A 13,399-nucleotide genomic window follows, 5' to 3' on the forward strand; every position below is an offset into this window, starting at 1 on the left:
GATCTTGACGAAACAAACAGATTAAGTTTGTATTATCTCGTAGTAATTGTTTGGGAATTTTGGAATAAGTTTGAGCTAAATAACAGCAGTCTATTTCTTTGTGACGACCCTGTGTAAAAAAAATTCTAATTTCATTCTGATTTTCCAGAATAACATCATCGAATACCCAAAAAAGAATTTTTCAAACATTGGTCGAGAACTTTTATTGTTGATGCAAATGTAGCTATGCCCAGTCCGTCGTACTGCTTCATTAGTTGTTGGTATTTTGGTTGTTCTAAACTCTTTGAGAAGACATAGAAGTGTTTATTTTTCCAATCTAGCCAATGGGGGGCAAGCAAGAAATTATCAACCAGCAAAGTGTTTTTTTCCACAACCTGATGGGCCTCCAATGAGGCATCTTATGTTATCAGGTAAAAACTCTCCATTTTTTTATTAGTTTCCACTACATCTGGTAAACGCTGTACCACATTCCATGTTGGTGTCAAAGAATCACCTGGTTTGTTTCTATCCAACTTTTGTCTGGCAGACCTAACCATTTCACATACAATTTATTATTTTTCTTCTTCAATATTTTCTCGATTAGATATGTATCTCGATATTTTGTTTTACTAAGTTCCTCTTCATAAAATATCCCTTTCAATATTTTGTTATGATTATCCCTTATTATATATGTATTTCTACTCCCTGGTAAAACTTGAACCACTGAGAATAACTCCGTACTCCAATTTTTAGTAAAACCCTTCTCGAATAACTGTTTATATTTACCTGATCCCCTATTTTAAGCGTTGGCTTCTTGGTAGTATATGTATATTTTTTACAATAAACAGTAGAAATCAATCGTTGCTCATCAGATTTGGTTACCTCAGCAGGTTTCATGTGAATAGTACTGTGTACTGTATTATTATAATCATGGACTAGCTCGGGTAAAATTTGCACCCACTTATAATTGCCTCCACATGCGATATTTTAATGTTCTGTTGAATCGTTCCACTATACTAGTTTTCAGATCACTGTATGTAGAATAATGTTTAATATTATGTTGTTTCATTAACTTAGCAAATGTAGAATTGTAAAATTCTTTCCCTCTATCTGTTTGTAAATATTTTGGTATCCTTCCCTCACTAAATATCGACTTAAAAGCCTCGGTAACACAAGTACCAGTCTTGGATTTTAGGGGAACAGCCCATGCATATTTGCTAAAGGTATCAATAACTGTAAGCATATATTTGTAACCATGATTTATCTTATCCAAATTTTTTAAAGTACCCCTTGGGGGGGGGCATCTCGATGAGATCAGCCTGAAACAAATCATTTACATCTTTTGTTACTACACTCAGTCGCTTGTAATTGCGACGGGCTGGTTTGTGTAATTCATGAACTATATCTTGTCTTGGCATCGAGTTCGAAGTGAGAATATAAAATGGATATTTTGTATAGGGTATAACCGCTTTATGACGAATACTAGCTTGTCACCAATTTCAATATCAAAAACTGATAATTGTTCGTCGTCATGTACTTTATATTTATTGGAAGACTCATCCCAGTATGCAATAGGTATTTGAACTGCCTTGTGTATACCATCTTTTAGCAATATAGTAAACTGAGGAACTTCAATATGTTTTCCATGTTTTAGAAAACTAAACTTCAGAAGTCGTAAACTACCATCAACAAAAAATTCATGTACCTGAGTATACGGATATAATTTGTAAACATTGCCAGCATTGACGTACGTCCAGTGCCCTCGAGCATTTGGAACACTTTGTAACCTAACAATTTCCATAGAATAAAATTGACGAGTATCTACGTCAGTTTCTCTTATTTGCGCAATTTCGGCTTGAATGTTTTTGATATCCTCAGATTTTAAAATTCGATGTACCGCTCTCCTCAAGCTCTGATTTCCTGAGAAGTAGGCAAAGCAGCTACAGTATTTTGAAGTGTGGTAAGAGTTAATTTTATAGCATCGAGTTCTGTTGCATCAGCTGCATTTTTCAAAATTTCTTGCAGTTGCGTTATGTCATCCTGTGTAGGTGTAGACTGTTGCTGTGTCTCTAATTTACTCTGAATGTCGTCAATAAGATGATGGAAATGCGATAATTCTGATTCAATATTCAAGCTTAGTAACTTGCTGTTGAACTATAGCTAAAATATCAGTAATGCCAGGCAGTTTCAATTCCAGAGTTTCCTGTACACTTGTTAGCTCATTTCTCATAGTTGCCATAGTATGTTCTATGTGAGCTATGGTACTTTGTATCTTCTCAAAATCTTCATAAGTCTCCAACTGTAATTTGATGCCGGCAACGCTCCGAGCAATAGCATTTCATTCAGAAGATGAAGGTAAATTATTGATAAAATCTTCCAATGTCTGTAGTTTCGATTGAACTTCTGTTATAGCTGTAAGCAGTTCATCTGTCTGTAATTCAGATTTGATACTTTGCAATGTAGGAACTTCGAAAGATTGAAACTGTTCTTGCAATTTAGCAATACTAGCATTTACCTGCTCATATTCTTCTTGAATTTTGATATTCTGGATGATGGTTTGCAGTTCGGTACGAATACTGTTTGCCTGGTCATTTAATTGCTGTTTCAGCTGTTTGGTATTTGTTCTCTGGATTTGTCTAAATTTATCAAGTTATTTTTCAAGTTGGCAATATTCTCTTCTAAGTTCTGAAGATTATCTATTGAAGCTAAATTAGTATATTTCTCAAGCAAAGATTTGAGTTCTCCATCAATTTATATTATAGGATCAATCAGTTGAGTTTGAAGATTTTTAATCTCTGCTTGAATATTTAGATTTAGCGAATTCTGTAATATGAGTAAATCTGATTTGTTTCTTTAGACGTGCATCTAAACTAGCAATCTCGCTGGAAATATCTGGAATCTCCTGTCGCCTTCTATTACCAAATATATCCATGTTTTTTTTTGTTTTTAGGTATTTTATATATTAATAAAAGGATAGATTATTCTTATTTCGATAAACAGAGCAATCAATTTATCATACTCTCCAATTATCTCAGCATACAAAAATTCACTAGCTTCCACATCATAAGACGTATCAGGAAGTAATGTACTATGTTTAATTCTATACAAATTTCGACCTATGTGCAAAACTGCCGCATTGGGTGGAGAAACGTTTGTTTGAATTTTCCCACTAACAGGTAACTTACATGATGATAAATTATTATTAAATACAAATAAGTGCTTTCCAGTATCCTCGTCAACATGAGACCAAATACTATTCAAGTGAACAAGAAGTAACCCTTTCAATTGATGATAAATTTCTCTAAATACAACCATGTTTACTGGAATTCTCTCTACAGGCTGATTATGTTGTTGCTTCTTAAACCCAAAAATATTCATGATGTTTTATTTCATATTAGCCATTTTTTATTATATATAAAATATATATATTTGTACTAAGTATAAAAAAATTAAAAATACACCAAAACTCAATCTGATCGAAATTACTATGTAAAAGAAATCACTTGATACACTTTTTTAAACTTAAAAATAATAAATAGTATGTAGCTTTAAAATAAATTAAATACTTAACTTTTAACAATGCAACAACACATCCGTACTCTTCAAACACTCTCACGATACTGACTGATCTGTAATGCGAAAACCCTTTAAGTAACCTAAGCGCGGATGAAAACATCCGAAACAGTAAGTCAATCAGAAGACACCCATTACGCCATAATCAACAACACGTTAGATACGGGTCTGCGTAATAACTTGTTGCGTAAACATTGCACAATAGTTTACCTTACGAGCCATCGCAATGTTGCGTAATAACTTGTTGCATAACATGATGCAATAATTTACCCTTACGAGCCATCGCAATGTTGCGTAATGTTGCGTAATTTAACTCGTAAAAAATTATGACACTCGTACCAAGTACGAGGTGAAAAAACACAGATTTGCAATAGTATAAAATCGACAAAAACATCGTCAAAATAGGTTTACCATTGTGGTTAAATTAATAAAAACAATAGGCCTCGTACCAAGTATTACTTTGAACCCCTAAAATATATGTACTTATAAAAAACTAGAAAAACCCACAGGTGTCTGTCAGTAGACCGGAAGTAAACCGGAAATAAATTTGTGTGTGTGTAAGTATAGGTGTGGTTGGGTGTGGGTGTTACGTACTTTAACTCGAAAGAAATTATGACTCTCGTACTAAGTATGAGATGAAAAATCACAGAGTTGCAATACTATAAAATCGACAAAAACATCGTCAAAATAGGTTTACCACTGTGCTTAAATTAATAAAAATAATAGGCCTCGTACCAAGTTTTATTTTGAACATATCCAATCACACTACTCATCTCTAAGTTTATTAGCTTCACTTATTATTTGATCCTGCGTGGTCGTTGTATTCTGTAAACGTTATCAGTTATTTTGATTTACACTGTTCCACTATTTGTTCAACAATTCGGTATCTGAAGCAACAGGCTATGCTCCTTCAGAATTATTATTCAACAGACCCGTTCCTAACGAAGTCTTTGGTAGACCCGCAAATCTCCAGGTTTTTTTTTTTTATTAGTTATGGGATACTGAGTATCTCGAACATTTCTTCCCTATTATTTTTCCGCCATTCTCTTGTAAAATTGGACACTGGATTGCGTTAATAATTAAAATGCAAGGCTTTCCTGTAACTGTTTCTTTTCACTCGGCACGTCAGAAAATTCCCTGCATCCGGTGAAAAACTTTAGTGGTAAGTAACACTGCAGAGTGCTGTTTTCTCGAACCTTTACTTCGGCTGTACTGCAACACTCCATCGGCTCCGAAGCTGATCTTTAACTGAAACGAGCGTGGCACTTTCTGTTAACAGAAGTGTACAACAACCCACTTGCTATGAAATACATGAAGCTATGAAGCGATTCAATCGTGTGTAATTGTTTTATTAAATGATGTGTGCGTTGCACTGCGTCACCAATATGTATGTAGATGTGCCGGATTTGTTTGGATTCTTCATTTCACGAAGGCGGTGCAGATGAAAGTTGTGTTCCTCTTTCCTAGTGCCGGTGCATCTTGTTGATCATTGCAGTGGCGGCGATTGTGTTCCAAAGCCGGGGGGGACAAAGACAGTATATTTCCATTTCTAGATAAGGTTTAGCATAGTGCGGGGGTAAAAGTGGCGAAAAGTGGTGGGCAAATGTCCCCTCGCCTCTTCCCCCGCCGTAATCGCCGCCACTTTAGGGATGCTGCTCTGGGAATCTCGGAGTATCTCTTGGAGTTTCTAGATAGATTCATTCTTCTGGAGGTAAGAAGAAGTTTATTTGTTGTTTCAAGTAACCCACAGGAAGATTATCGTGGAAGGATACGTGCTTATGCTGGTTGTATGTATTACAGTAAGAAATCTTAATCATCTTTTGGAGATTGGAAATTATCGGAAAATCATTGTTTGATGTGCTCACCCTGTTTTCGAAATTAAGGCACAGATGCCAAAATGATCATTCCTTTTAAAAGAGAGTTTATTAATAGTAATAAAAGTCAGTCGTCGAGCAAACAAGTTAGACTATTGAATTTCAGAAAGCAATTTAAAGACTGCATGGCAAAGTGATCATAGAAAACCTCCTTCCAATGTCATAATCGGTTTTCTTTTGACATCACTTAGCCAGGGTTATATAAAAGTTATTTGGTATTGACGATCCTCATTTAAGAGTCTAGTTTTCAGGATAATTAAATATATTTCGCCTATAGATAGCAACTTTCTACATTTAGAATAGGCCGGAAACGTCTCCTCATTAGTGAATAAAACGCATTAACTTCAAGTTCCCACGAGTGCATGAATCAGCCTTGACTCATCCTCGCGTATAAGAAGAGCATAAACTGGCTTAGAATAGGCCGGAACTGGGTAGCTTGGTTTAGAATATGCCGGAACCGGGTTCCATAATAGTATCTATTATGCACTAATGGAAAACCATTAAAACCAAGCTCCACATCTGTATGAATCATCCGTGACTCATATCCATCTGTGACGCATATATAAAGTACAACAATAGGGTTAGGTTAGGGTAAAGAAACAGCCTCCATAACAGTAGCTCCCATGTGTGCATGCGGCATCCATGACTCATATCCGGCTGTAACACATATATAAAATACAACAATAGGGTTAGATTAGGGTAAAAACGGGATACATAAGAGTATATTTTGTACACTAATGGAAAACCATTAAAACCAAGTTCACACATGCGCATGAGTCATCCATGACTCATCTCCTCCCCTCCCCTACACGTGCCTCTTGATTAATTAACATAAAAAACCCATTAATCATAATTAAAATGACAGCATAACAATAGCCGAGCGTTGTTATAAATAAATTAATGTCCGGGAAGTATTTTCAATTCTACTAATCACGACATTCGGGACGGGAAAAATTCGCAATTTCCCGACATTAAAAATTTCCCGAAGCTCTGGTAATCTCGAATTCTACACGTCATTTTCACTTTAAGTGATTGTTAGTTTTTGTACCAGAAATGCAAAAACAATTTCCGAAAAGTTCCAGACATTTACAATGCAGAAAACGTCGAGAATTAACGACTTTTTAAAATAACCATTTGGTATTCTCAGACTGCTCGGGATCCTGATAAGTCGGGAATTCATTTCCCGCACACCCCTATAATTTTGTAATAGTCCGTAATTCTTCGTTTCCTTAATTCACATTTCTCAAGATCCGAAAGCGTCATAATACCTATAGTGTTCCAGCTTACTGCACTTAATTTCAAGAGTTCATATATATCTACATATAAAAACACACATTATTTCGTTAATATTTTTTTTATACCTCGCTGCTCATTAAATGTTGGCAACATTTATACATTGCTGTTCATTCTTATTTGGTTTGTGATTTGCCAAAAGGAGGTACTGGACTATAATCTGAATCAACGAAACTTAGAACGCCATTGGTTTCTGTTGGATTAGATATTAAGCGCAAGGGCGCCCGCAGAGGGTGTGAAGATATCTGGAAACACTTCATACAATTCAAATTTTGAAATTGTAGCATGAAAACATGGATGAGGGGTCCGGTGAAGGACAGCAGATTAAGTGCCTATGCAAATTATTTATCCAAGTGGTGGGGATGCTATGAAAATTCTCGTAACTGAGGAAAGCATCAGCCCACCTTTCCTCCACTTAAGTACTACTGACCCCCTGAGAAAAATCCTGTGGGCAGCCTTGATTGAGCAACTAATGTCCAATTATAAGCATGCATAGTATATTGGTAAAAGAGAACATCTGCATACAAGGTTTAAATGAATGGAAACTAATTACAGCCTACTAAATATTATTCTGGGGATCTCTTTGCAAACATTTATAACATTATTAAGATAGCAAAACAACTAAGTTCATTCCCTCTCTCTCTCTCCTCTCTAAGTTCATCTTAAAGTTTTCTTCACAAATCTAGTTCTCAGTTGTAGTAAAATTAGGAAGTTTTGTTGTACAGTAATTAAGGAAATTAAAATTTTTACTATTCCATTACCTATCTAGATTGTGCTTTAAAATACCTTGCAGCATTATAATTTGCTCAGTACCATGAACACATTAATCTATCACATATTAAAATTATACCTTCTTTATTCCAAAGAAGAAATGTTTTCTTTAATAAATTTGTAACCATCTATACTAGCGTATTTATTCCATTTAACAATTCCATTTCTTTTGGATAATTGTGAGGATCACCTGTCTCCCAAGGATAGGATGACCATACGTCCCGTTTCAGAAGCGTGTCCCAGTCGTCTCATTGATATTATTAAAAAGCCACCATTTGTCCCGTCTTATAAAAGTCTAGGAGTAATTTGAAAACTATGTCTAAACTTGAGATATATTACATTTAAAAAAATATATTTTTGTTATGTGCGTGTTACGTTATTTGTAGAGCAGTGAATAAGCATGGCCAAGAAGCGTACATGCAGTTTCAATATGGAATTGCAACAAGAATTTAAATTCCTGTATCTTTACACAAACTCAAAAGACAAATCTCGCGTTGTGTGTCTGATATGTGGGGTAAGGTTTTCGGGGAGATTTATAAACTGTTGGTGAAGAATAAAACTGCTCTCGTGGTCGTCGGTACCCCTGTTCCCCATTACAGAGCGACCACAAGGCAAAAAAAACTTGGACAAAGGTCCCCATGCAGCTTTCCCTTCTTCCCTTCTGCTTACGCCATAAGGAAGCATGGTCCACTCTCTCCCTCCCCTCCTCGTGGGAGTGCGGTGCACAGGAGTCACTGGTCTGTGCAGGTTTTTTTTTGCTTGTGGTTCCACTATAGAGAAGCAGCAAAATTCTTTACCCTCACGTGCCGTCTCAGGAACGGAACATATAGGTACTATCCACCAGGCCCATAGCTAGTATTGATCTCTAGGGGGGGCTCACGGTTTATCAGGGGGGGGGCTCATGGTATATCAGGTGACTTTTTAAAAAAAGGTTTCACATTAAATAAATGTAAGCTATTTTGTGTGTGTTAAGGGGGTCATTAAAGAAATAGAAATATAATACAAATAATACCCTCTTTTTCAATATCTTCTAAAACACGGTCATCTCTCGAAGTGTTAATTGAATGCTACTGACCTCATTCCTTACTAACCACTTCATACACTTTTGATTACACAAATATTTGTATCCCATATGAAAAATGCATGTTACTTCTCTCTTCACAAACTTTTGTCTTCTCGTTTAATATCTAAGAAACTAAAAGTTAAAATATACAAAACAGTAATTTTGCCTGTAGTATTATATGGATGTGAAACTTGGTCCCTTACATTGAAAGAGGAACATAAATTGAGAGTATTTGAAAAGAAGATCCTTAGGAAAATCTTTGGACCTAAAAGGGATGAGGAGACAGGTGAGTAGAGAAGGTTACATAATTTAGAACTACATAATTTGTATTCATGTCCAGATATTATTAGAATGATTAAATCAAGAAGACTTAGGTGGGCAGGCCATGTGGCACGAATGGGAGAGGAAAGAGGAGTTTACAGGATTCTTGTTGGGAAACCTGATGGTAAGAGACCTGTAGGAAGGCCAAGACGAGGATGGAGGGACAACGTTGAGATAGACCTAAGGGAAATCGGTAGGGATGGAAAAGAATATATAGATCTTGCTCAAGATAGGAAAAGATGGAAGGCCTGTGTTGCTGCAGCCATGAACCTTCGGGTTTAAGAAGGCTAGAGAGTTAGTTAGTTAGTTAGTTAGCATATGAAAAATGCACAATATTCAACATACCTCTGCCTTAAAAAAGTTGGAGTCGGCGATTCTTCATGTTGTTGAACCTGTGAAGCAGTCTCGACATATCTATGTTTGATGCTCGTTTTTCTCAAATGCCAGAAAAACAAGATTTGCCAGGCGCTTGCTGCACATTGACAGTCTCTGAGGGCTATTGATGTGGGTTAACACAGAGAAAGTGGATTCACACAACGCTGTACTGCATGCAAAAGTTCTTATGCCAGCAAGTAGAGCGTAAGTGTCTTCGTAGGCCATTCTAGTTTTGTACAGTTCTTCAAAAGTATCAGGGGAATCCAGTTTCTTGAGATATGCATTGGCAACAGTTAGTTCCTCTTTTGACGGAATGGTGATTCCAAAGGCTGATAAATATTCAATGTTGCTAAATTGAAGGGACTCAGCCGATGATACAGCCTCCAATAAGTCGTCGTTATTGGTAAAACGTCTATTTATTTCTGTTAGCACAAGATCTAAACATTCGTAGAATATTTGTGTGAGAGATGTGAGCTTTTCCTCTCCTAGGACGTCAGTGATAACGAAGTCTTGCAACTGTGTATTTCGTTTTCTCTTTCTTGTGGGGTGCTCAACAATCTCGTCATGAATTCCATCCTCTTCTAGCAGTGCATTACTCGTGCAGAATGCCTTCATACACATCTTCCTGACGCATGCTCCTTAATGTTTCTGTGGCAGCTTCAATCATCTTTCTACCAGCATCCAAATGAACATTACGTGCTTGAAGCATTTTATCAACTGGGCTTAATATTTCAAGGATGTTTTTCAAGCACACTAAGCAACCGAAACTGAGGTTTGCTAATGACTACAAGCAAACCAACACTTGCTGCTACGTCATCCCCATTAAAATTTCCATTTTTCACCAACTGCAAAACATGAATTATATCTCTGTAGTTTTCAAATATTGTTCTCGTCATTTTTAAATGTCCTGACCAACGTTGTTCTAAAAGTCGGGAAAGACTTCTCCCCTCGTATAAAATGGCAACTTTTCCCTTTTTTAGAAAATTGTGCAACATGGAACTCTGTTCGAAAAAGTGTTTAATTGGAGAAATTTCATCCACACATTTAACAATTACCAGATGTAACCGATGGTTAAAGCAATGAACGTAAGGAATTAGACGCCCAAGCCGTTGTTGGATTAAAGCTTGCACACCCCCTTTCTTCCCACTCATAACTGAAGCCCCGTCAAAACACTGGCTGAGCAATTTCGCACTATCCAAACCATATTTCTGAAAAATATTTAGTGTTAGATCTGCAAAAGACTCTGCATCAAAAGCTGACAGTGTTTCTATGCACAGAATTGATTCCATGACTGTCCCATTCTTTACATAGCGGATTCCTATGGCTACGTTTTCTCTGTTGTTTTTATCTCGTGTACCATCTTCAAGCAAAGTATACAAAGGAACATCTGCACTGTTAATGTCACTAACAATGTTTTCATGTACAATGTCAACCATTATTTCAATAATGTCATTTTGAATTTCAGGGGACAAGTAAGATGCGTTTTTAGGCACCTGCTTAAAACAGTCTGCCAGTTTCTCATCTTTTCGAAGCGTGAACTCGAAAAGATTTTGAAACAGGCTTTGTTCCTCATGTTCTTCTAAGTGGTACGTTCCCCTAAGAGGCAATTCGTTTATTGCAAGGAACTGAATAACTTCAGCAATGCTCTTGATATAATATTGATTCTTTTCAAGAACATTCTGATTGACTAGTGTAGAAATAGATTTTCCCACCAACGAACGGTTTTGCTTTTCTGCCCACCTTGACTTTGCTTCTATGTGTGTAAGTGTCGCATCATGTTTCACTAGCCCTGCTTTGGTTTTATCGAGAGCTGCCTTCCAGTTCTTAAAACCTTTAGATGTAAAGGCCACTTCTTTGCATCCGAAAGGCCGATATTGTCTACAAGCATAGCAGAATGCTGCATTTAAAAATTGTGAATACTCTAACCATTTGAACCTTTTAAACCAGTCACTTTGAAAACACCGTCCATCAGCATTTCGGGGGTAATGTTTGAGTTTTAGCTGTTTAATTTCCTCACCTGGTTTGGAAATGTCCTTTACTTCTGTAGGCAAGAAATCCTCTTCTTGATTGGAGGCAGCCGTAGATGGGGAAAGAGTAGGTACATTGGTCGCCATGGTCAAAGATTCAGATATTTTTTTACGAATTATAAATTTATCCATGGTGCTGGGGAATCGTTAAAATATCACAATACTACACACCAAGGATGAAACATGGTTATATTATTCGTCACTAAAACCACTCACTATCACACGAATCAGTTTTACAAAGATACGAAACACAATAACACCCGCGCAAACGCGAAACCTTCTTTACACGAATGAAGAACTCAACAAAGTGTCTTTGTTAATGTTTTCCCCCGATAGGGCATGGGCAAGCTCTTATATTCCACCCCACCCCCGACTGGGCAATAAAACTTCCCTTTGCAAAACTTGGGAGCCGATGACCTTTGATGCAGATGGAAAGGACCTGCTACAAGGGAAAGCCGAAAGAGGGGGAGCGAAGGTGCATAGATCCCCTGTGGAAGAAATTTGGAGAACCTTCTAAATACTTCCCGTTACTTAAACTTCGGTTTATAAACAAGAAGAACAAATGTGATAGCTGCTCTTTATGTACTGTGAATTTATCCTTCTATCAAGTTATGAGCAAATAATATCCACACTCTACATTTTCACTTGTCACGGCAAACAAATTATGCAATAGTTTTACCTAATACCAGGGGGCTGACGACAATGCCAGGGGGGGCTCAGCCCCCCTGGACCCTGCCTAGCTACGGGCCTGCTATCCACCCGGAGAAAAAACGCAGTTATACAGATCAACCCCCCCCCCCTAACCTATACCACTCATTAAGTAAGAAATATGAGCACTCTTTCATGTATATCCTCCCCTTAACACTTAGGTAGAGATATTTTCTCTTCTTCATATATCAACAACAACTATTTGTTATAATAAATCTTGTTACTGTTGACCATTACTTATGCACCTAATTGTGTCTATACCTTACCTTACAGGTGCTCCTACTTAGTATTGAGACCCTACCAAAATATTAGATGTATTCCTTTACAGCTCTAAGCCCAGCCGTCCAAGTTACATACCCCTAATGGTAGTGTGGGGTCTCTTGAACCCTACCGTTACATTTGGGTGTTAAGGTAAGGGAGCTGCTTGGAAAGAAACGTAGATTAGTGATACTTAGTAAGCTGTACGTGAAGATCCTTGTCCATCTTTTAAGTGCCTAAAGACAGCCTGGACTTGGCTGGGTGGATAGGCATCTGGGGTCAGAGACTGGACAGTGCCTCCGGCTCTACTGGTCAACTACCACCCTTCTAGTTCTGACTAGGTTTTAAATACTACGGATGTGGGTGAACCAACCATAGGCAGGGTTATTTCTGTTGCCTCATGTCATTCTCAGGAAGTGTAGAAGGTCAGGGATGAGTAGACAGAGGATTGATCGTATTGCTATCGTGTCATCGGGTCATTCTCACGTGGTGTCCTCACATGTAGAGCTGCCCTCATGTGGGGGTAGCTGATCGCAATCGGTTGCAAGTAACCAATGCAGTAACCACAGTTTTCCTGTTGTTGCCGACCTTACTTCTCTGAAGGGTAGAGAGTGCATGTGAACTGAAGACAAGCGAAGATAAGATCCACAGTGCCTTGAATGTTTGCGGAAAGTCATGAACGTGCGGAATCTTGCACTTTGCACCGTATCCAACAAGAAACAGTAACAGCATAGCAATAAGTTATGGTGTATTCTCTTTAGAGCTGAGCCGATACCACCATTAGCCGATACCGATGCCGATACAGATACCATGACTGATACCCACCGATACCGATACATGTATAATTCCAGTATAAAATAAAAAGGCTAGGAGTTACATCTCGTCACATCACTGGGCATGTATCTAGAAATATAGTTGGGGAGCTAGTCCATTCCAAGTGTCTCAGAAATATAATAATAAAATTGTTTCTATTTAAAACGTTAATATAATTATTTGTAATAATATGAAAATTAATTAATTAGTACTTAATTTCTCTGACGTGTGTGGAGTATTGTTGTATGTAACTACAGACTAAGAAACGGAGGAAAACAACGCTAATACCTATTTTTTTCTTTCTATCGTGACTAAAAAATATTATTACATAAATAGTAAAAAGA

Source organism: Lepisma saccharinum, unplaced genomic scaffold (assembly GCF_977018435.1).
Source record: "Lepisma saccharinum unplaced genomic scaffold, izLepSacc3.1 HAP1_SCAFFOLD_231, whole genome shotgun sequence".
NCBI classification, from domain to species: Eukaryota; Metazoa; Arthropoda; class Insecta; order Zygentoma; family Lepismatidae; genus Lepisma; species Lepisma saccharinum.